Source organism: Ursus maritimus, unplaced genomic scaffold (assembly GCF_017311325.1).
Source record: "Ursus maritimus isolate PB19 unplaced genomic scaffold, ASM1731132v1 scaffold_8, whole genome shotgun sequence".
Taxonomy (NCBI): Eukaryota; Metazoa; Chordata; class Mammalia; order Carnivora; family Ursidae; genus Ursus; species Ursus maritimus.
This window is the reverse complement of record NW_024426996.1, coordinates 74,025,226-74,046,113: the sequence shown is the minus strand read 5'-3', so window position 1 is coordinate 74,046,113 and position 20,888 is coordinate 74,025,226.

Genomic DNA, 20,888 nt, shown 5'->3' with positions numbered 1-20,888 from the left:
CAGGGCGCCTGGGTGGCTCAGCCATTAAGCGTCTGCCTTTGGCTCAGGTCATGATCCCAGGGTCCTGGGATCGAGCCCTGCATCGGGCTCCCTGCTAAAGTCCATATGTAGAGTTTAATTTAATAAATCCTGGTGTATCCATAAGATACAAAGAAAAATAAGCTTTTATGTATTTAATGGAAAGATTGCCATTTACCGGTAAGGGAACTGTCAGGGGCAGGGAAATGTCTATAGTGAGGTAATATATATTTATTTATTACATTTGTAATGGTATTTATTTATTTATTCACTTATTTATTTGTTATTTTGTCTTTTTGAAAAATAAATATATTACCTAGAAAATAAAATTAAATAATATAAAGACTTCAATTATAATAATAACAATACCTTCAAAGAACATGAGAAAACCCACGCATGGAAGGAGGCCTAAATTTTCTGATGTCACCTGTCAAGATCCAACCAAGCTCTGTCTGATTTACTGAATCTACAGCTGTGCCTTTTATGATACTGGGGGTCAAAGGATCACAGTGGGTGCTCCTGGGACTGTGGGATCCCCGGGCACTTCCCAGCTCTCCTGTTCTATTAATTGTGCTTTTGAAAGGGATTCTCTACTGAGCAGTAAGCTGCTTATTTAGTAAGTGTGATTTTTTTCTAGCAATACACAGTAAACTAAAATGACTTTTTAATAAGATAGTCCCTGTTGCCAGAAAATTAGGTATTTAGGGGATTTTGCAGCACATGCATTTGCTATAACCGATAGAGCAGAACAGTTCTTATAATATGCATTCTCTGTATGGAAAAATATGCATTTGTACAAATGAGTGTTTACTAGCCCAGGGTTGAAAATGGGTCTCAGGTACGTATTATTCATTAAAATGTTCTCTCCACATCCCAAATCTGGCTAGGAGAGAAAAAAAATAGCTTTAACCTGGTCCACATTGAATTTGAAATCAGTAACATAAAGTTTTTCCTCTTTAAAACATGTTTTACTTGCCAAATGCAGTGTGAAAAGTTACAGCAGAGAGGGTTTTTACTTTTACTTTACAGAAAGATACTTCAATAATTGATGTTAAGGATTTTCACAAAACAGTTTCAGAAAAAAAAAAGGAATCATAAGAATTTTGTTCACAAGAACAAAATTCTGTTTCATAAGAATTAAAGAATAAGTGAATGGTACCATAACTCCACTTGGAAGTACAGGGGTATTTTGGACAAATGAGGAAAAGTAATATATTTTGGTGAAATCATAGAGCTGGAAGAAATGTATAACTATCCCTTCTGTTAGCCTTTCTCCCAATTTCAGAGAATAGAAACAATTATTAATGCCAGGACAGTCCCTAGGCTCAAGTGGATCCAAGTTCACATACATGGGTTTGAAATTAGTCTCTGTAGAAATGTGATGTTCTTGCCAATTTGGTATCCTTCAAATCAGGATAGGAAGAAATATCCAAAAGTAATCTATACAACAATAAGACATATTCAGGTACAGGACACTGTGTTCTTCCAATCATGGGGCTTGCTCTAAAGATCACAACATTTTGAAGCTGAAAATTACCCTAGAAGTCAACTGAGCAATGTTTTTCATTTTATACACAAGAAACAGAAACTTGGAATAAGGAATTGTTCAGGTGACTCAGTCACTGAGCAGAACACAGAGGTCTAGGGTCCAGGATTCTTCATCTCTAGCTCCTACTCCCAGTCCCCATTGCCATAGTCTTCCAGACGAGATTCACCAAAAATTGCACCATGATGACTTAGGAGTATGACAAAACACAAATGGCTCTGGTTCCCAGATTTCACAGTCACCCATCTTCCTTTTTACCTATTTTATATAATGGATTTGTGAGGAAAAATGTATTGGAAGGTAAAATACTAGGGTTATTTTTTATAAAATGAAATTCCTAATGACACAAAAAATTGCTAATATATGACCAGTTAACCTACAAAATAACAAAACAAACAAACAAAAAAACATGGTAGAAGGAAGGAAGGAAGGAAGGAAGGAAGGAAGGAAGGAAGGAAGGAAAAGAAAGAAGGAAAGAAAGAAAGAAAGAAAGAAAGAAAGAAAGGAAAAGAAAAGAAAAGAAAAGAAAAGAAAAGAAAAGAAAAGAAAAGAAAAGAAAGGAAGGAAGATGCAGTGCAATATGATTCAATTTAAAATGAATCTGGGAGTCTTGAAACATTAGGTGAAAGATGCCTGAAGCTCTCAAATCTTAACTTCAATTCCTTTCTTTAGTGATTTAATTTTACCTTAATTTCCTTACTAACTGGATTCCATATTAATTTACTGACTCTTTCCTTCTGTAGGGGAGCAAAATTTGCCAACCCAAAATGTGTCTTTTCACATGAGGATTATTTCAAGCTGATTATTTTTAAGAATCGGAAAACTCAAAATTTTTTTCTTTTTGCCTTCCCACTAACTTCCTAGAAGAATTTAGAGGACTTGCTTCAGGAAGGGAGCTATCACCGTAGAAAACTACATTATAATGTGAACTAGGAGTGGTAGACAGGGAGGAACTTAGCAAAGTCTGCTTGTTAAATTCCTCCCTTTGACCCATGTTTCTGTATGTCCTAGCAAACATTTGTTTACAGAGCACTTACTCTTCATCTTCCTGTGAATTATCTTCCTTCCTTTTGAAGTCCAAGGCCCTACCACCCACCCCTTTCTTAGCTCAGAATGGCATAAAAATCACAATTGCCTGACTACCTGGGGACTTCATATTCTTATGGTGCCTCTGTATGTATGTAATTAAATTTAATTTTTCTCCCGTTAATCTGCTTCATATCAATTTTAATCTTACACCAGCTAGAAGAACTTTGAGAGTAAAGGAAAATGTTTCCTTCCCCACACTTGTTCCTCAAATCCCTATAAATCAGAATGTGACATCACTTGTTGTATACATAATCCTGCTCAGCAACTCACCTCACACCCATCTATCTCAACTACACCCCTCAATTCTCTCACATATGTGCATTGGGATTTAATGGTCTTTATCTCAAAGGAGATCGATCCCTTCTTAAATGTTAATAAATTACATAGCCTTCCTTTGGTCTGGCATGCTGCAAACCCTGAGCTGCTATGGAGTTTCATTCTTTCCTGATTATTAAATCTTTCAAAAGCACAGTTTCTGTCCACGTCCCTACACTGAGACTGCCCTCCATGTGAGCCAGTGCTCCTCAAGGTGGAGAGTTGAACACCACATCCAAAGTCCTTACATGACTGTGTTGCTCTCAAGCGCTATTTGGGTTAAGGCACTGGGGCAGAGTGGTGGGAAATATGTAGACCAGGAATCCAACTGTATAAGTCCAAACCCCAAATGTCAATGATCAGTATGTAATCTTTGGCAGATTTCTTAGCTATTCTGCGCCTGTTTCCTCTTATGTAAACTGTGGGCCATAATACCTACACAATAGGGTATGGTTGTGAAAATTGTCATATCTAAGAGATTTGAAACAACATTATCTCCACCTTCCTCTTGTTTAATGTAAGATAAATGGCACTGGATGTGATAAGGATAGCTTTTATTCACAATAACTACTGCAAGGGGGAAGAAGGTCCAGCAGGAATTGAGTTCAACTTCACTGAAAGCAAACAAATGAACAAACAAAACAAAAACAAAACAAGTAACTGGAAACTTTTTCAAGGCCAGGGTGTTCTGAGGAACAGCACCCCACCATAGACCAAATTGTTCTTCAAGTGCCCCAGTGGACACAGAACTTAGGTTTCAGGGGACAAAAAGAGCACTGGCTTTGAGGTCACACAGATTTAACTGCAAAGTGCAGTTTATCAATTTCTTACTACTTGTGTGTTTGGGACTAAGCCATTTAAATTTTCTGAACTTGTATTTTTATCTGTGTTCATTGTATTTTATTTAAAATACCAAAAATGATATTGCTATTTCAAAGGGTCATTATGAGAATTAAGAGACATGATGCATTTATTTGGTAAGTTTGGCAAATGATGAAGATTTAATTTCTATTATTCATCAATTTATTAAATAATTATTTGTATACTATTTAATATAAATAATAAATTATATTAAGCATATCTTTATTGTTTAATTACATTCATATTTCCATTTTTATTTTACTATTTATGTTTATAAATAATATAGAATACATATTACCTTCTCAGAGATATGTCTTAATGTCTTTCACTTACCCATCCATCATGTCTCTAGAATCTGGGACTTTCAGATTTGCAGATTCCCATGACACAACTGCCCCTTTCACATTAAGTAAGTGAGAAAATACCTTTCTCTCTCTTTCTATATCTCTCTCTCTCTCTCTCTCAATCTCTCTGACAGTTCACTTCAAGTGTACTATTCAATGTTTTTTTCTCTTTTAGTGGATTTCCCCAGACTAATTCAGGGAGGTAGGGAAACTTTATGACTACACTTTTCACCCCAATCACTATAATTGCGTTTTACCCAGCATCAGAAGAAAAGAAGAAATATTGTCCAGTCACTTGTGTAGTGGGATACCACTGAGAAGTAGTAACCATCATTTTGTTCCCTACCCTTTACTTCCTTTTACTGTATCCATTGTCTCAGGGGAATTTGTTCTCCATAGAACAAAATAGTTTAATTACTTGGTTTTGCATTTCTAAAGCAGACATTCTGGCTCATGCAATAGAATTGGAATATTTCCTGAGCCAGCTTTTCTTCTCTTGCCCAAGAAGAAATAAAGCCTTTCCAGAAAAAGGATCATGATACAGTCAGATTGGGGAGCTCTCAGGTCACACTTTCATGAGCAGTGTGCAGATGGGACTCCTGTTCCTCCTTACTTGATTCCTACCCCAGAGCACAGCTGGGAGAGGGTAATGGGATCTCCCGATGAGGTGGGAATCTGCAAGTAGAAATCACCAGTGCCATCTTGTCATCTGAAGCTCTTCCAGAAGTCCTCAACCTAGGAGCACACCAGGCTAATGCAGGGACACAGCTAGACTCAATAGTCTGCATTTCCAGAAAGTGCAAACCCACAGTTGGCTTTTCCAGGTCTTTGGGGGAGGTGCAAAACATAGCTGAGAGAGGTAGTTTGTGGCCTTTCAGGGGCTCTGTGATTAGGACAAGGTGATCCTTCTGAGGATGTCAACATGCAACTTGAAATAGGAAAACAGATGGGACACAGTAGTCTCAGGTGATGCCTGCATAAATAGCTGAAGGAGAGAGAGCACCACTCATGACAGCAGGTGCCAGGTGAGCAATATGGTAGCCGTCTGCCAGAGGCACTGCCCTCCTCCATGCCATGATACTACTTGAGGATGTAGATTAAATGTTATATTAAGTCCTCCCTCTCATCTACTCGGGAATTTAGATGCAATCATGCCTACGACAGGGAAGGAAGAATATCCAGGATTGAGTTTTTCTTGAAGTAAGTCTCTGACCTGAAAAAGAGGATAAACTGAAATCTAAAATAATGAAGTTATGATCTGACACCACTGAGTTTGATAATCTTGGGCAATTTTACCTCTTCATTTATTTGGGATTTAGTGATTATTGGTGGTAACAGTCTGGAAGACCAGCTCTGTCTCTACCTGCATGCTCTTATGCAAGCTATGTCTGCCAGGGATGTTTTCAGATAATAACTAAAGGGTTAGAAATTTCAGAGAACCGAGGCAAGGCTTTTCACCTGTGTATACCTTTATGAAGGGACTGGCACCTATTTTAGTGATTTTCAGACAGAGTTTTCAGTTCCTCTTTCAGTGAGAATTTCCACCTTGCTGTAAGATTCAGATAATAGCTGAGATTGCCAAATAAATGAATTTTGTATGAAGACATCTAGAAAGTAAACCTAAAAAATAAAAACAAATAAACAAAATCAAAAACACAAAAGCCACAAAGAAGCAGTACACACACACACACACACACACACACACAATCTGAAATCGAAGAATGTCAGAGCGCTACATGAACTTAGAAATGAAGTCCAACTTTTTCATTTTATAAAGAATGAAATCCCAATCCAACAAAGGGTTTGAATTGCTGGCGAATACTGAGCAGATCTGTCTCAGGGTCCAACTCAAATGCCCCCATCATTTGATCTGTGGCTCACTTTACCCTACAAGGTGGATAGCATCCAGGGAAGGCTCTCACTCAGGATCTTGGCAGGGAAGAATGATTTTTTTCCTGCTACAGTAAGACAGACATGTGGGAGATAACAACCTCCTCCATATACTAGATACATTTAAACTACATTTGCATAAGCTTAAAAACGCTGTGGGTGTTATGTGCTCTATATAAATTATAAACAGTAAATGAAAAGTTTGGAAGAATGCCAATGCATCCAAATCAGCACTCAGCCCATTAGATTCCACGCTCTGTACCTCTGCTTTTTAAAAAATGTAAACGATAAGAATTATGAGATTTGTCCCTGGCTAACAATGGACACACCCATGCGTGGTCTCTTAGTTACTGAGTACAAAGAAGCGATTAACATTCTCATTTTATACATATAGAAACTGAGGCTCAGGGAAATTGTCATAAGCTAATGAATGGCGGAGCAGGGACTCGAGTCTAACTTTAGAATTTTTATGGGATCATTGAACCTGGCCCTACAGCAGTTTTCTTCTGTCTAACAAGCATTGTGTAGGCTTTCGAAGAATCGTATGAATGTAATTAATGACTTTTCTCTGCTATAATTGCATGAGCATAGGGTTCGATTCTGAAATCTTGGTTCTACCACTTTCTTGCTCTGACCATGGTAAGATACCCAGCCTCCCAGAATTTAATTCACAGATTCATAAATTCATTAAGCTTTTATTACGTGCGTCTGTGCTAGACACCACCAGGTGTTAAATCTATGGCCCCAGGGAGGGAGCATAACAACATGGCCCCACCTAAAGGTCCTTGTTTTCTAATGGGAAGAATGTGTTGTAACTGCTGCCATGCTCCCATGCTTACCTCAGAGGTCTGTCGCATGAACTGAATGAGATATTATAAATGCTTCATAAAACATAATATGATATATAAATCCAGGGGCATTACGAGTGTACTTTACGCAAGGGCAAAGAGGAGTATCCTGCATGTTTTTCTTTATTTTTTTAACGCTTGTTGTTTTTTGTGTTTTCTCTTTCTAAGAAGACCTAAAGTTCTGAGTCAAGTTAAATAGGAAGAGAATTGATTTTTCTTTTTTTAATGCAAAGTAGGTTGTCGCTTCTCCATGGACTCAGTTATTAGCTTTCCTTTTTGTCTGAAATGCATTAAAGCATTGCCTCCAGAGGTCCTGGCAGAAATGGAGATCTCTTACCTGAATTTGTATATGATTTCAGGGCAGGAAAGAGAGACCACTAAAGTGTTTATCAGAAAGGGATTCAACACAGGGAATTAGGTGCTCACAAAACTAGAAAGCCCGGAGAAGCAAGTTTGGAGCGACACCAAACTTATCCCCTAGAGGAGATATTGCCTCCAGGAGAGCCAGGAAGGCTGCTTCAAAAGGAGTTCCCAGCAGTAAATAGGGTCCCTGGAACTGAGTCCTGGGATCAGGAGTTCACATGAGGAAAATCCCAGGGCTTCAGTTTCTCAATGCTGAGCGAGCTGGAGAAGGAACACTGAAAAGCTGCTGTGAGAAGACCTCATGTGTCCAACTGTCCTGGGCTACAGGGTGATGGCCGCTGACCCGGTCCTACCTCCCAGGTATCCCCGAGTCCTCCTCTACCCCTCACAGCAAGGGAGGCTATGCAGATGGAGTTCATAGCTTCCCAGCCTTTCCAACATGACAGAAGATAGAAAGGTTTCAGTTTTGCCATCTAGAATGTATGAGGTCTTAGACAAAGACACAGCCTCTATTTCCCCCCTTGTGAATAGGAAAAGGCACAACTTTCTCATTCTACCAGATTGTCATTTAAGGTCCAAGAAATTAACAAATGCGAGTATCTTTTGAAAAAGACCACACAAAAGAAAAGTTGTCTGTTTTTTTGGTCACTCGTTATTTTGTGTTTGTATATGCATTGTCATTGTTTTTCTACTTGGATTTAGGTGAATGCTTGCATCTTTATTTTTCTCTTTGTTCAATATAGATTAAAACAGAGCTCAGAGATCAAAGGTTGCCTGAGGAGCACTGGTAAGGAGAAATGGGGAATCTCACATTAATGAAAAGAGAAGTTTCTCAAACTTAATAAAGGAAGACTGCCTGCCCAGCTTTGTGTCCACCATAACACCCATCACACTCCCTAGTATCAAGAAGGCAAAGACAATCCTGGAGCCATTTTGGTATGGAGGATGCTATGCAAAATTGGATAAACAGATTAAAACTCTGGACTACCTCTCCTTAGGGTCTGGTTTTGTAAGTAGCTCACGCAGTAGGGTCAGATTTCTTATTGACACACGAGGTGGCAATGTTTTCCTCCACAGGATTTCTGGGAAGCTCACATTTCTTGGGTTGCATGGGTCCATTTGAGACCGCTCGAATAATAATAATAATAATAATAATAATAATAATAGGAGCAAGGTGAAGGGGAAAGTACACTCGTGAGACCTCTTCTTACCTGGCACTGTGATTTTATCATTCATCTTTTATTCTTGAAATAGGTTTTTGAGGTAGGTATAATTATCTTTGGGGTTTTTTTTTTGTTTTTTTGTTTTTTTTTTGGTTGCAGAAACCGAGGCTTTGAAATGCTAAGTGGCGCAAGGTCACTTAGGCAGTGAGGGGTGGAGTCAGAGTCAATCAAGGATTTATCTGACCTCAAAGCCTGGGTCCTTTATACTCCACAACACTGCCTCTGAGCAATAAAATGGTATCATTTAGAAGAGCCAAAATATCTTAGCAAATGCTCCAAAAGTATTTTCCGAAGGAAGATGCTAAATTTTCCCCCAAAGTAGAAAAAGTGTAGTGGGTGGTTGGGAGAGCTGGCTTTGAGGCAGCCAGACCACCCGGCTCTGGATGCTGGCTCTGTGATTTGTGGGTGATGTGGCCTTGGGAAGCTAGTCAGTCACTCTGTGCTTCCGTCTCTTTATTTCCAAAGCAGGGGTTTACATTTGTAAGAATCCCGTAGGGTTATTTTGAGGATTAAATAAATTAACATAGAAAGACTTGAGCTCAGGGCTTGCCATCATATGAACCCTCAATAAATGTTTGATACTATTATGAAAATAATAATGAGAATAAAACAAAATATAGCTAAGAAGTAGCTCCAGAGTTAACAACACGGAACAGGATGAAAGTCCTGATTTATCACAATTATGAAGGGATCATTACAACACTGACCCATCGCCTTCACCAAGACCTGTATTGATATCTCTGGGAGTAGAGGATTCTATCCAAAAGAAAACTGGAGCTCGGTGAACGTTTTTATTTATCTCAATTTCTCTTGCAAATTTGCTAACTAGAGATAAACCAAACTGATGGGTTAAGATGACTTTGTTCTGATTAATTTTACGGTAATTCTGAGGGCTTCAGTTTTAAATGAATTGTTTGAATACTAAATTATGCAGCTTTATGATCCAGGAGATAAGCAGCAGCTCTAAAGATGCCTCTGAGACTTGGAAGAGACGGCATGAAGCTCATTATTGCCGGCACATTTAACATGGTTAAAGTAGGGGAAAATAGCCATTAAGTTAATGTAATAGTTAAACTGCATTAATTTGAAAAACTGCCCAGTGAAAAGCTTACAGCAGAGGATCTATTTTTTTTTCTCCTTACGCAGAGATGTGGAGACTCCTTAAAAAATAAAATAAAAGGCATTTCCAGATTTGTCCTTCCCTCCTCAAGGTACTCTGCAGTTTGAAGTTCTAGACTTTCTCCATCATAGGTGTGCTCTCAGTTCTGCCAGACAAGAAGGAACAGAGGACCCTCCGGTCACGTTTGTGATGGGTGTTCCCGGCCAGTCCATGTTAACTGAGTGGTCAGTCCCAAGAAAGGAAAAGCATCCCCAGGGTTCTCATGGGAAAACTGCAGCGAGCATGGGAATTTATACCACGGGAAACGGCCGAAGCTCTTTAATCCCTTGCAATCCGGATATTTTCTTGAGACTTTAATAAAATGTGGGTTAAAAACCTCGCTGACAGTTCTTAAAGACCACACAGCATGGGCTTTTACCAGTTCTCTCTCTCCTTGAAAGCATCACGCCTTGGTTGCTTGAGGTCTTGCTCTCCAGCAGCCTAAATGTCAGTGCCTTTTCCTGTCTTTCGCACATTCCTAGTTTTTTATTATCTGTTTGTTTTGTTTTGTGGCACCAAACAGCGTGGCTTCTCAGGACAGAGGCATCCAAAGACTATGGAAAATGCTAATTCCCTACTCCCTCCCCCCCCATTCTGATCCTGTGTATCTGGAGTGTGTCTTCCAAATCTGGAATCCTATCGCTTTGCACATAATTCAGATGTTGGACAGAAGGGGTTTACGGACTGATGCCTTAAGAAACAGTAATTGAGCAAAAGATAAATCTTGTATCAATACAGAGAAGAGCAACATGAATGCATGCGTGATAGGCGGGGAGAATCTCCAGTTTTTCATCAATGGAAGACCATTTGCCCATCCCTGAGTGGACAGTGAAAAGAATTAAATGTGGTGACTAAAACTGCATGATTCATGTTCAAAATGAGTCACTTTGAGGTAGTGAATGAAAAATGTATTTTTCACATGTTTATTGATTGATTAGCAGGTTTTATTATATTGGTGAACTTAGAGTGTTATTTTCAAAATTTGTTTTTAAATGCAAAAATCCTTTCTAAAAATAAAATGACATCTATTTATAAGATTCATATAAACTACATCACAGTAGAAATTATTTTTATATTTGCTATCAGTTAAAAAGAACACAAACAGAATGGTCATTATTAGTACTCATCTACGCCTTGAATCAGTTTCGTGGCCATAGCGGTCTCTAACACCATGTTACTGGTATTTTGTTCTTAAAAATATGCGGGTTTTTTTTTTTTTTCAGTATAATCTTACTTTAACATCTTTCATAAAATCACATGCAGTTATGATCAGAGTTGTATTTTATGGTTAATAAATTTAAAATTGTTGGCACTTCCAATTAATCCTTCTCTTCAAGGCAGATTGTTTCTAATTAAATAAACTACTAAGATGTAAATTGAGAATAACTTTCTTAAGTTGAATATATCCTCATTTCTAACTTTTTATATTTAAATATTTAGCCTAAATATGTCATTCTTGTTCAAAGGTACTGCTCTTTTTCTCCTCAGTAAAAATTCATTTATTTGACAAATATTTTTATAAGAAACTAGTCAGCTGCTTTGTCCAGATGTTATTTGTTTCATCAACTTAAGCTGCAGCAAAATTATAATCCTTCTCAAACTCATTCCATTTGACGGAGAATATCACTTATCCAATAAAATATAGGGGCTCCTTCTAAATATTGTTCCCCAAGTTGAAATACACAAGGTGCAATTATATAATATCAAAATTAAATATCGGACTCATCACCTATTTTGTCGAGTCCTTCCCTCACTGTTGTAAAAATAAATTCAAGGTTTTTTGTTTTCAAGATAACAGTTGGCTAAAAGCCTCAAAATCTGAAGTTTTTATTTTTAAGTTCCAACTATTAAACACTGTGATAAAAATTTCTAATTGCTTTGAAAAAACATGAGAAGAAAGTTTAAAGAATTTCTTTTAAACATCTTTATTTTTACCTTGGGATGCTTAGGGTGAATTATAAAGTGAATTCTAACATTTCTAAAGTCATAATGAAAATGAGCCGCAGAGAAACCACATAACTATGTTAAGCATATATTTGTTTTATTCCATACCAGTTTCATAACAACATTTTGTAGTATGATTATTCTAAATGTTTTTTATGTAAATGTATTCGTACTTTTGACAAGTAAGTATAAGCTTTTATTTCAGTCGGTCAAATGTTGCTGCTTGTTTGGACCCAATTATAATTCATAGATGTACCACAAGCAATTCCAACTATATTTCTGCTTTGCAGATGTCCGAATTAAGTCACGACTTTGTTCTACCATGAAGTGGTGTCCTACCAAAATTTATATTAACATTAGCACTATGAAAATATAATATTTTTTTATCACTGCATTTTAACTGAATTTACAGTAGCATTCACAAAACTGTCAAATGCTTGTTCCTAAATATATATATATATATATTTCAAAAGCTTTTTTTGATTCTGTGATACAGATAAAACCCATTGAACTGGAATTAACTGAATTTCTATTTGAAGTCTTTGGATGCAGTTTTTGTAAAAGAAAAGCTCTTCTTTGACGCAGATGCTGACGTGTCTTCCAGCTTCCATACGAGCAGGGGTGCACCGTGGCTGAAGGTGGATCATATTTCATGAACATGTTGTGCAAATTATTGGTTCATTGGCAAATTTTTGATACATGGAAATTAAGAAATTAATTTTTATTAAAAATGGACATTTTAACTTGAATTTTTCTACTCAGTGCTGCCAGAGCAGCTTATTGAAATAGAAAAGAAGCGCTACCAATTACATCATTAATTGATTACTATTTTTAGATCTGTATCCTATAATAAAGGACTAATACTAGTGCGGCAAGAACATTCAGAACGTGCTTTATATACTTTTATACTCAGGCAATGCTCAGTGTTTATTTTCTGTATGTATATCACAAATAGGAATCCATTTGTTATCCATGGAATTGCAGCCTGACAGCCCTATGCTTCTCATCCACAAAGGGAGGGTGAAACGACCAGTATTTCCTGCTGCATCGAGAGGTTACAGAAGCACCCACCTTGAGCACTTCTTCCACCACCTTAAGCAAGGAGTGAGAATTGTCCTTAGCCATGTCTCCAAGTGCCCTGCAAGCTGTCCTTGAGAGACAGATGTTTATTTGCTTGACCTGGAAAGTCTGAGAAAAGGGAAATGCCTTATCGGTTTAACTGAGTGACAACTGTCCTCGTTCTACACGCATCTCACACACATAGAGAGGAGATCAGGACAGAAGCTAAAAATATAAAGGAGATGTTCATGAAACCAACTCCAGTTTATTTCATGCAAATATTAATACTAATACCTCATTTAAAATAAAAAATCTCAGCCAAATTCTACACGGGACAGGATGCCATGGAACAATAATAAATTGGTCTGAGTAGGCAGAACAGGATTTGCAGTCACTGGGGTTACAAGCAATCACACTCGTGGTCCTGACATGTTTGCAAACATGTATCCAGGATACACAGGAGCGTAAGTGAAAATCAAACAAAACCAAAAATGGAATGGGCACTGTGAAACAGAGACAAATAAATCAAAAGAAGATTTAGTGGGATATCAGGTAAATAGAAAAAGATTTATTACAAGAAACTGATACAAGTAAAAATAAAACAACCATGCACCTGTGGTCATTAATAAAATGCATCAAGGCGGGTTGCCTATTAAAAAACAAACAAACAAACCTCCATATTTATCCTCCGGGGGACTAAAATTGGTGAGTCAGATGATAAGCAGATGTTCGGGTAGAATAACACCGATTCAGATAAAGGTTAGGAAGAAAAATTATATAGTCATAAATAAAGTAAAAATCGCAATGGCATCAACGTGCTGTAGCTACGACACATGTAAAATACATACTGAACCCAAACCAATACTGAACAATACAGACATAGTGACACTAATGAAAAATAGGGACATCTTCCCCCCACATTCAGAAAGCTGGGTAAGGATGGTACTGAGCAAACTCATCCGTACAAAGAACAGAGAACAAAAGTCCAAATTACCCAGAGTAGACATCCCAAAAGTGGGGGTGGTAAAGCGGCAATTGAAACAATAATCCCCCTTACAATAGAAGATGTTTTATTTTCCAGAACAGAAAATAAAATGTGGCTACACACACAGCACGCCGTATTCTAGGGCTCATTCCTGGCAGCTTAACTTCTACTTTACTTTATAGCTTTACTTATAATTATAAATACTATCATACACAATCTATTTTATTATTTTTTTATTTTTTAAAGACTTATTTATTTGAGAGAGAGAGAGAAAGTACATGCATGAGTCGGGGGAGGGGCAGAAAGAGAGAATCTCAAGCTGAGCACGAAGGTCCAAGCTGGGCTCGATCTCATGACCCAGAGATCATGACCTGAGCCAAACCAAGAGTCAGACACTTAACCGCTTAACCAACTGCACCACCTAGGTGCTCCCACAACCTATTTTAAATCTTAACATAATGATCTTAAAGTTGACCCGCTGAGACACGTGGAAGTAGGAAAAATGGACCAATAAGAGAGTGATAGCAGTGCTAACTTTTAAACCTTAGTAAAAAGCCATGAGTATTTAGGTAAGTTTGATTATAGCAGAGGAATAGATATGCAGGTCGATATAGCAAAATGGGTTAAAAATAAAACCTGGCTCAAGGAAAAAAAAGCAATATATAAAAAGAAATTTTAAAAACATGTGGAATGAGACAATTATTCCTAAATAATTTTAGATGATTATGTAGTTATTTGAGGAAAACATTAAAGTTAGGTCTTTCTCCCATACCACACAGTAAACTACATCCCAGATGGCAAAATGGAAAAAATAATAACTTATGAAAATTAGAAAAAATATAAGCAACTAACGATCCAATTTGTGAATGGAGACAAATTTTCTGAGTGATCATCAAGTGAATTAATCACAATAGAAAATATCAGCATATCAGACTCCTTAAAATGAAAAGAAAAACTTCTCTAAATTGCAATGAAGGATGATTTAGAAAGGCTCATACCTTGAAGGCAATAAATCCCATAAATGGATAATATTCCTATATATATAGTATCGAAATGACAAATATATATATATAATCAAAATTACAAGAAAAATCTTAAGAATGAATAGAAAAGGGAACGAGGGTCATGCACAGATAATTCACAGAAGAAGAATGTAAATGTCATATAAAGTTTGCAACATTATTCAAACTCACTCTTCCTTGCTGGTGGGAATGTAGATCACTAACCTATTTTGGAAAAGAGTTTGCATTTTCTTTTTGCATAAAACATTCACATGCCTTAAGACCTAGTAATTCCATCCAACCAAACAGAGGTCTGCACACGTACAGAGGGAGATATGCAAACTGTTGATCATTGCAACGCTACTAATCGCTACCTGGAATCTGGAGGAGAGATGGAATCTTATAAAAGATTTTATACAGAGTTTTACATGAAAAGACACAGAACTCATTGGAAACAAACAAACAAAATTCAAGGCAAGATGTGGAGTGCACAGAACATAGGCTGGGCTTCGAGGAGAGAGTTAAGAAAGAAAGAAATGATTTAGTAGAGTAGCTACCTGTCTTAGTCTGTTCAGGCTGCTATGTAACAGAACAATAACTAAACACTATCAACTTGGTAGCTTACAAGCAACAGACGTTTTGTTTTGTTTTGTTTTGTTCTTCTCACAACTCTGGAGGCTGGAAGTTCAAGTTGAGGGCACCAGCAGAGCCCGTGTCTGGTGAGAACTTTTTGGATAAGAGGCCATCTTTTTCCCATGTTCTCACATGGATGAAGAGAGAAGGAATCCTTTTGTTAGGGATTTCATATTGGAATTCAATTGTGAATTTTGAGTGGACACACACATTTGGTCCATAACACTACCATTTACGCAGAATACAATTAATTGCAAGAAATCAGAAACTCACACAGTGCATTAGAATATACTTTCTTGGTAGGCTGTGTATTCATTTTTCGGGGTTGCTGTAAGGAACTCCCCAAAACTGGGTGGTTTAAAACAGAAAGTGTTTTTACATAGTCTGGAGGCTACAAATCCAAAATTAAGATGTGGAGAGGTTGCTTCATACTAAGGGAGAATCAGTTCCGTGGCACTCTCTTAACCTCTAGAGAAAATTGACTTTGTTCTGGAGGCTGGAAGTCCAAGAACAAGGTGTCAACAGGCTGGATTTCGTCTGAGGACTCTCTCCTTAGTTTGCGGTTGGCTGCCTTCTCCCTGTGTCCTCACACAGCCGTCCCTCTGTACGTGTCTGTGTCATAATCTCCTCTTCCTATAAGGACACCACTCATGATGGATCAGGGCCCATCCATATGACCTCATTTTACTCTAGTTATCTCTTCAAAGTTCCTATAACTAAACACAGTTGCCTTCTGAGGTCCTGGGGTTAGGATTTTAAGAGCCCATAACAGCAGAGAGAAAGGTTGATAGTGGACTATTGACACAAGCTGTAAATGGAAAATCCGTAAGTCGATTTGTAAATATCCTACACTATCTTTAGGTAAACAGTAAAACATACGTTAGAAGTGCTTTTACATATGTGTCCTATGTCTGAAGCTGTACTGGCTTGTATAAAATCCTAAAAGAAATGCTCAAAATCAATCATATATCCTAAATGGTAGGAATAAATATTAAGTGAAAGAAAGTTTCAGGTCATCTGCAGAGGCTAGATTAGCCTAATTTTGTTTCATGCCTCCGGTGTTACAATGCCTTTTCAGTGGAGTGGCTCCCATATCCTGGTTTTGCGCCAGAGTGAATGATTCTGTGGGGAGGCCCTTACCCTCTAAAGAGGCAGTAAATAAGCAGTGGTGATTAGCCCTTAACACTGGGCTTGAGGACCTTAAATATACATCCTATTAATAAGCCAATTTATTTGTAAATAAATCACTGTATTTTTTATTCCAGCTGTAGGATTTCCACCTTCACATATGGAAAGTAGCACCGGTGAATCAAAGGAGAATGAGAAACCTGTCAGGTGACCTGGTTCTAATGAATCTATGTCCATTCACACGAACAGTATCACCAGTTAATCAGCAAAAAAAAATCAACCACACAAAAATTAAAGATGCATCTTCGCTAAGAATCAACTTTGAATGAAGTCCATGGCGTAAGGTCATCGTGAGTCAAATTTAGTGCACAAAATCCTTGTGTCACCTGCTTCCCAGACAGTCTATGTGGCTTTAAGTTACTGACCCAGGGCACTTGGGGGATGTTTCTATGCCCTCACCAAAATCCTTGAGTCTTAAGAACAAAAGTTCCATTTACTCTTAATTACAAGGACGCTCTGAGGATTGGACATTGAATGGACCATTTATTGCAGTTGGCTTTGAATCCAAGTCCTTTATTTTAGGAGTAACGAGACTCAAGCTGAGAAAGAGAAAATGATTTTCCCAAGATCACACAGTTCTCTCAGTGGCAGATCTGAACTATGCTCTGTAGGAAATCTAACTTCAAAATTCTCCTGGGAAGATCAACTGTTAGATTTTCCCTAGCAGGTCTCAAGTAGACTCCAAGTTAGAAAATGGTTTCCCCGATTCCCTTTGATGAATGACTAAAATACATTTAGCGAGTGATTAAAAGAAAAGCTACATAAGTGATTTAATGACCCGACTCTCTCTTTCCTACCAGATAAAAAATGAGTTTTGAGCTAAGGTGTAGCACCATTTATATTTCATTTGGAACACTGAGTAAAATTTGGGAAGGGATAAGGAAAAAAACCAAACAAACATAATTAACGTTCATGTCTTCTATTTTCCTCAAGAACACAGCCCATCCTTTGTAACGAGGCACTCACGCACCCTCACGCGCTGGCCTCAACTGACATTTCCTCATCATTTGTCACATTTTTATGTGCTTTACCTTAACTGCACCCAAACTACTTATCATTCCCCAAACATGTCCTATTACCTTCTACTTCTGAAGCTTTACATGTAGTAATCCTTTAATTGATCTCGTTTCTCTCTATAGGAAAAATAATTGGCATGTACTGAGTGCCTATTCTGTACAGGTACTTTACCTTATCTTGATCATTTAAGTTTTAAAAAATAAATTTGGCTAAGACTCTTGAATAATCGAACAGTTTTTTAAAAAAAATGTATTTCTTGCCGTATTTCTATGCCCAATTCTCACCTTGTTTTTCAGTTTCAATAACTAGGCTTCTGTCTTAGTCCCTCAGTAGAAGTCTACCCCTGAGCCATTCATGTTTTCTTTCACACCCAGGTTTAAGTGTCACTATCTGCCTTTAGATTCACTGCTCTCTGCTTCATTTCATCTCCTGTGTGTCATATTGTAAGGAACATGACACCAATTAGTAGTCAAAAGGTGTAGGCTAGACTTCTGAATTTACCATTTCCTGGTCATACTAGTTAAGGAAAATCATAGTCTCTCTGAGTATTGACTGTAGAAACTGTTGATGCCTACCCCACTGGTAGATATGTTCTTACATGCAGCGTAGGCTGAGTGTACCATAAACACTAAGATGTTATGCAAAAGTTTGGGGGTGGGTAGGAATTAACATGATATTTCCCTGCTGGGTTGCTTGTTGAAGCTCTCCTTTATCCATCAGACCCTGTGGATCTCTACCACATGCCTGCTACCAGGCATGGCCCATAATCCACCTGCCTGAACTGACTCTCCTCTCATAAGCTCCTGAGACCACCTTGTAAAGCTCCTATTCAGGAAAAGGTCTCACTCATACTTGAAAGTGTCAGAAAGCCAATGCAAACTATGTAAGAAAAAAATGGGAAATTTTAGCTCACATACATGAGAACCCCTGCCAGTGGTCTGGTTTCAGACGTTACCATATCCAATGGCTTTAAAAGATTTATTTCTACTTCAACTGTCAGTCATGGTGGTCCAATGTGGTGGCAGAAGAGTAGCTGCTTGCACTGTTAAAAGTGTATCATTCTATACTCGAGATCAACAGAAATGATGATTCTCTATCTCAAGAGTTCTAGAAAAAGCCGTGGAATTGAATCTTTTTGATTGGTTTGTGTCAAGAATTCTTCCCTTCTTGGCCAAGGGATAGGTATGCTTATTGCCCAGATCAGAGTCCCATGCCTCTCCAGGAGCTTAGTCATGTGGGGAGTAAGTCTGCTGGAACTCCTTTGTCTAGAGAGGTAGAGAAATCTACATAAGGAGTTACAGAGTGATGAAGGTAAAATAAGGATGACTGTGTCCCAGGGAGGCAAAAACAACAGGTATGTATGAGATCAAGTTTATTTAGTCCTGTTCTTGGTCACTTCCGTTCAAATATCCCAAATACCCTGTGCCATGTCATAAACATCTGACAGCTGGCTCCCCCCCCCCACTTCTTCTCTTGAGCTTATTTCAAATGTGTGCTCCTTCAGAATGCTTTTTGATAGAATTAAAGACCATGAAGAGGAGAATCCACTCTAAGTTCATGATTAAAAAGGAGGGTAGGTGACTCTAAAAGTACCTTGGTCTTAAATTATTAAAGAAATGATATTAAAATCCAGACCTTGCAAGTCAATTGATTTTCTAAGAACTAATTTGAGTCTTTGCAAGCTGGCCACTAAAAGGACGCAAAACCAATTCATATTGTTAAGGACTGGCAACTTGCAGTTTGCATCCGTCACTGCTTCTGAATGATTTTTTTAAGGGGACTACATGCTGTGTGATTTGGAATAAGTCACTTTTACTTTCTGGGACTCAGTTTAATTAAATGTAGAAGGATGATTATTCAACAACAACAACAGCAACAGCAGCAAAACTATTAGCCACTTGCTAACTGCCAAACACTGGAAACACGCCAAAAAAGAGTCCCTTGATCTGAGTCTTGAAAGATGAGAATGTATTTGTCAGAATGACAAAGGTGTGGGCAGGGACTGTGTGCTAGGCAAAAGGCGCATTATAAGCAAGCCAAGGATTATAAAACAGCTTGGCAATTTTGAGTACTTCAAAGAAATTCAGGATGTGAAGAAGTGAAGGATGAGATGAACAGATCTTAAATGCAGCGCCAATCCTTTCTGGTCTTGCATTTTGAATTCCCAAACATGAGTTTTGCAAGCTTCCTCTCAAATTCAAATTTAGGGAAAGAGGGTTCAAGTTAGCATAAGGATTAGGGCACATTACCTGTGAGAAGACATGATCATGATGTGATTGGCATCGGTGTTTGCTTTGCAGCTGAAGGAGACCCTCATATGGAATTATCTGATTTAGGCTGGATGAGAATTTGGGTTACTGTTCAGCAAGTATTAATTTCTATTCCTCTCCCACTGTGGAAAGAGCAATCTTTTCTACCTATTGATGCAGGAATCTTGGGCTCAGGTAATTGTCCAGGAGATGAATATTCCTTGTTTTTCCAGCTGATCCAAAGAACATAAGGAGTCCTGTGGAGTGGACCTGAACACAACCTTTGGACAGGAATCAAGCCCAGGTGGCCCCCAGTGTAAAGAGCAATCACTCAGCCTAGATCAGCTGGACATGAGAACAACAGCTTGTGATTGAAAGCTGCTGAATTTGGATGGTTTGTTATGCAGTATTATTGTGACTACGGCTGATAAAGTCTTTTCTAAGATGAAAACGAAAAGGGACATCTGTACTTCTCTCTTCAGTCCTTGTCCCTGTCATCCTTCATTTCTTTTCCAAATCAAAATGACCAGGGTATTTTGTGGTAAAACCAGCTGTAATTATGTAAAACTCAATGAAATGACAGCTCTTAAGGAATAATTCTGCAGTTAATTCTTTGCCGATTCACACATGTCCAGATATGTCCATGGGCCCTGCATGGAGGCACCAGGACAAACTTGCTTCTAGAAAACAATTTATACTAATGCCAAGCAAGCTCATATGTTGCTCAGTGACAATGGTCAGATGAAGAGTAAAAGGGGGTTATGTTGTTCTCCAGCCCCTGTTCCCTCCGGGCGTGTGGAGGCTGTGACAAAACATGACGACCCTGTTATTCGAACTCTGGAAGACATTTTGAGTTCATGGCAGCAATGCTTCATGCCCTATAAAATAGGTGATGGTGAATGATATTTTAAACACTTTATTTTATTCTGCCACAAGCTCAGAGCTCTTCTTCAAGGTCTTCATTGTACTACACACACACACACACACGCACGCACGCACACACAAGCACATTTTAAATAAAACACCTTAGTAGTTTGCCAAAGCTCTAACATGGCATAGAAGAGATTTTATAATCTGATCTTTGCCTATTTTTTTATCCTCATCTGAAACCATTTTACCTCTTCTTGCATCTGTCAAACTCCCTTCTGCTTGGGGG